Source organism: Perca flavescens, chromosome 22 (genome assembly GCF_004354835.1).
Source record: "Perca flavescens isolate YP-PL-M2 chromosome 22, PFLA_1.0, whole genome shotgun sequence".
Classification (NCBI taxonomy): Eukaryota; Metazoa; Chordata; class Actinopteri; order Perciformes; family Percidae; genus Perca; species Perca flavescens.
The window spans coordinates 4,987,821-4,992,674 of NC_041352.1; the positions used below are offsets into that span (position 1 = coordinate 4,987,821).

General features: G+C 34.2%; 2 non-coding genes across 2 annotated transcripts; both read left to right on the forward strand.

The window, feature by feature from the left end:
• Positions 1–3,129: 3,129 nt before the first annotated feature.
• Positions 3,130–3,211, forward strand: trnas-gcu (transfer RNA serine (anticodon GCU)). Its single transcript has one exon. It is a non-coding gene; the product is annotated as a tRNA-Ser (tRNA).
• Positions 3,212–4,116: 905 nt separating this feature from the next.
• On the forward strand, positions 4,117–4,198 carry trnas-gcu (transfer RNA serine (anticodon GCU)). Its single transcript has one exon. It is a non-coding gene; the product is annotated as a tRNA-Ser (tRNA).
• The last annotated feature ends 656 nt before the right edge of the window (positions 4,199–4,854 follow it).

Below are 4,854 nucleotides of genomic sequence, written 5' to 3' on the forward strand. Positions count from 1 at the left end.
GTAAGCATATTTCCCAAAGTGTGGAATTGCTATCTCCTTAAAACTTTTATTTTGACTCTTTAACAAGTGTTAAACATGTCAATCAACTCTACTCCATCACTCCTTCGACCTCCATAGTGGTCATTTAAAAGCACAAAAGCACACAGAAAAAAAATATTTCCTTGCAGAGGGCAGAAAAGAAATACTATCCTAAATTACTTACGTGCAAATTCCCACATGACAGATATTATCAGATGACTGCCTCCCTCAAGTGAAATATGGAAGGTAATTTGCAGTGGAATCTTTACAAATGATGTAGATGGGGTTTCATGAGGACCCAGATTATCTCTGGTTACAGTGGTCCTCTGTGAACACCACTTCAGTAAGGCTTTCTGTGTTCAGATCGAAGATTAATTTGTGCGGCATGTCTCTTAAGACTCTGGCTCTCTGGAAAACAATTTACATTTTGAATCTTGTAAATGTTGATATATTTTGAGGTTTTTATCTTATTGTCATTCTTTTTATCTATAACATTTTGCTTGTGTTTAATCCTATAATGTCCTTGTCTTTTGTCCTGGGAAGCTGTTTGCTACTTTGTCACCATTTCAAAAATGATTGTTTGAAAGCAACGCACAAAAGCTCCATGTCTGCTCCTCCATGATGATGTGTTGGTGGTGATGCAGGACACTGTCTACTTCAGTCGGAATAAGTATTAAATCTTTACAGGCTGCATTGATTATTTACAACTCAGGGAGTGTTTATCTGATAGGCCACAGAGATGGGTTAACCATTCACCATTCCTCTCATTGTCCTGTGACATTTCACTTATTGATAATTTATGTGGAAAAAGCATTGTGCCCAGATTAGCAGTGCGAAGAGTAATCACAACTGATGGCCTTAAAAGGGCAGGCCATCAGGACAGTGACAGTACAGGATGAAGAAAAATGTCTCTATCAACAGAAAGGAGGGGCAATTTAGTGTTTGTGCTGCTTTCTGATTGTGATTTACTGCTGTAGAGAGGACCAGAGCTTGCAAGTAATTAGCTGCATTTACTTGGTTCCAAGTCCCCAGTAAGTTATCTGAGTAAATTGTACTGGTTTTAGTTTTATTTAAAGCATACTTTTCCCTCTTCTTCTTTTTTTTTTTACAGCAATCATTAAATTGGACAAGTTAGGGCCCAAGCGCCAACTGGTGATGGTTTGATCCGCCCCCTATGCTGTAGCCACGCCCTTTTTTTATTATAACTTATGACCCATTTGATGTAGACCCTTGTGTGAGGTATCATTGAACTCAGCAGAGAGTTCCATATTAATTGGTGATGGTTTGGCCTTTAAGGTACTTTTTTTATTGGTAAAGGTTTGCCCCGACCCTTAGTAGTTGGTAATTTGTTGCCAAATAACAACAACGTGCATTCGTGGAAAGTGCCAAAAAATCCATTATTTCTTTAAAAACATGCTTTTATTGAACAAAATACCAAACAAATTTAATTTATATTTATTAAAATGTATAGCCCAATGTGTTTAGAGTAAAATTAGTTTAGTTTTAATTGAAGTTTGCGATGATTATTAATAATAACATTGTAAACAGACCGTTATATACACCTGAAAGAAGACACACAGATACAATTTACTTTATTTAAAAAATTATTTCCAGTGTAATTTTATATAATACATATTCATATCATTCATCTCATTTGGTCATCAGTAAAATCATTTCATGGTCAATGTCAACAAATCCACATTACACAATGCATTCTAACCCAGGTTTTACCCCTGATGAAAGGCCACAAAGTAGTTGCGCTTGTGGGTAATGCAGAGGAAGACATCACATTTGGAGCATTTGCTACTCACTATGTCTTTACACCCTGGCATTTTGCACTTCCCTTTTTCAATTGCATGCCAGGGCCAGTGGTCTGTGCTGTCCCTTCTGACAGGATCTGGGGGCACAAAGCTGTTGTGCCCTCACTTTTTTTCAAGACCACAGGTTGAGCAGGTCTCCCCTTTCTTTTGTTGGCAATTTTCTTGTCCATGCACAGGCAGGAGGCCACCTGGATTTTGAAGTCCAACAGTGGAAAAACTGGTTTGCATGTTCTCAGGCTGAAAATCAACTGATTCCAGCTGGCTGAAGGGACAAAATAAGCAGAACACACTGACTGAACTTACAATTAATGAACTATATGGCCACTGAAAAAATATTTCTGATACATAATCTTCCTGTAGGCAATCCCTATTTAAACTAGAAGGGTATATTGACTATAAATGTGAGTGGACCAACAGATAACTTGGGTGATCCAACATGATTTCCTTTGTAATAACACATTTTTATTAGCGAGCAATTAATTTACATTAGTGTGTAATTAATAACTCAGATAATATATTGTCAGAAATATAAATGACTGCATTCAAACTCTCATTGGAAAAATTATCAGTTTCTCTCAGAAAAATTAACATGTTATCATTTCTTTAGTAGCGTAGGTTAAAAAAGTCATAGTATAGTATGTCGAAAAAGTCGTAGTATAGAATGTTGAAAAACGTCATGGAATAGTCTGTTGTAAAAAGTGACAAAAAAGGCATAGGATAGAATGTCGAAAAAAAGTGATAAAAAAGTCACAGATATGGTCATGTTATCAATAGTATAGTAGGTCGAAAAAGGTGCCTCAGAAAAATAAACGTGTAATATTTCTTTAGTATCGTAGGTTAAAAAAGTATGACAAAATTATTATATTATTATCCTTATTATAGTATAGTAGGTCGAAAAAGGTGCTGGAAAAGTCATAGTGTATTATGTGTAAAGAAAGTCATAAAAAGTCTAAGTATAGTATGTCGAAAAAAGTGATAAAAAGTCTTAGAAGTCAGTGAAATGGTCATGTTATCATTGTCATAGTATAGCAGGTCGAAAGAAAGTCATACACAGTCCTAGTATAGTATGTTGAAAAAAATTGATGAAAAAGTCATAGTATAGTATGTTGAAAAAAAATTATAAATAGTCTGAGAAGTCAGATAAATGGTCACATTATCATTATTATAGTATAGTAGGTTGCCAAAGTAATGAAAAAGTCATAGTATAGCATGACAAAAAAATTGTAAAATAGTCATAGTATAGTATGTTAAGACAGTTGCAGGTTTCTGTATAATATGAAAGCAGATTGTGGACGAGGTGGCCGAGTGGTTAAGGCGATGGACTGCTAATCCATTGTGCTCTGCACGCGTGGGTTCGAATCCCATCCTCGTCGTAGCTGAGACTGTCACACTCCTATATTTACATGTCAAAAAAAGGCATAGTATAGAATGTTGAAAAAAAGTCACAGATATGGTCATGTTATCAATAGTATAGTAGGTCGAAAAAGGGGCTGAAAAAGTCATAGTGTATGGTCATGTTATCATTGTCATAGTATAGCAGGTCGAAAGAAAGTCATACAAAGTCCTAGTATAGTATGTCAAGAAAAAGTGATAGTATAGTATGTCAAAAAAAAATTATAAAAAGTCTTAGAAGTCAGATAAATGGTCACGTTATCATTATTATAGTATAGTCGGTCGACAAAAGTGATAAAAAGTCATATTATAGCGTCACCAAAAAATTGTAAAATAGTCATAGTATAGTATGTCGAAGAAAGTGATAAAAAAGCCATAGAAGTCAGATAAATGGTCACGTTATCATTATTATAGTATAGTAGGTCGAAAGAAAGTCATACAAAGTCATAGTATAGTATGTCGAAAAAAGTCCAAGTATATAGCATGTTGTAAAAAGTGATGAAAATGTCTTAGTATTGTACATCGTGAAAGAGTGATAAAATGTCTGAGAAGTCAGAGAAATGGTCATGTTATCATTATTATAGTATAGTAGGTCGACAAAAGTGATAAAAAAGCCATAGTATAGTATGTCAAGAAAAGTGATAAAAAAGTCTGAGAAGTCAGAGAAATGGTCATGTTATCATCATTATAGTATAGTAGGTAGAAAGAAAGTCATAAAAAGTCTGAGAAGTCAGAGAAATGGCCATGTTATCATTATTATAGTATAGTAGGTCAACAAAAGTGATGAAAAAGTCATAGTATAGCATGACAAAAAAAAAGTAAAATAGTCATAGTATAGTATGTTAAGACAGTTGCAGGTTTCTGTATGATATGAAAGCAAGTTGTGGACGAGGTGGCCGAGTGGTTAAGGCGATGGACTGCTAATCCATTGTGCTCTGCACGCGTGGGTTCGAATCCCATCCTCGTCGTAGCTGAGACTGTCACACTCCTATATTTACATGTCAATAATATAACTGACTGCATTCAAGCAACTCTATTTGGAAAAATGATATCAGTTTCTCTCAGAAAAATAAACGTGTTATATTTCTTTAGTATTGTAGCTTAAAAAAGTCATAGTATAGTATGTCGAAAAAGTCGTAGTATAGAATGTTGAAAAACGTCATGGAATAGTCTGTTGTAAAAAGTGACAATAAAGGCATAGTATAGAATGTCGAAAAAAAGTGATAAAAAAGTCACAATATGGTCATGTTATCAATAGTATAGTAGGTCGAAAAGGGGGCTGAAAAAGTCATAGTGTATTATGTGGAAAGAAAGTCATAAAAAGTCAAAGTATAGTATGTCAAAAAAAGTGATAAAAAAGTCTTAGAAGTCAGTGAAATGGTCATGTTATCATTGTCATAGTATAGCAGGTCGAAAGAAAGTCATACAAAGTCCTAGTATAGTATGTCGAAAAAAGTGAAGAAAAAGTCATAGTATAGTATGTCGAAAAAAGTGATAAAAAAGTGATAGTATAGTATGTCAAAAAAAAATTATAAAAAGTTTTAGAAGTCAGATAAATGGTCACGTTATCATTATTATAGTATAGTAGGTTGAAAGAAAGTCATAAAAAGTCATAGTATAGCGT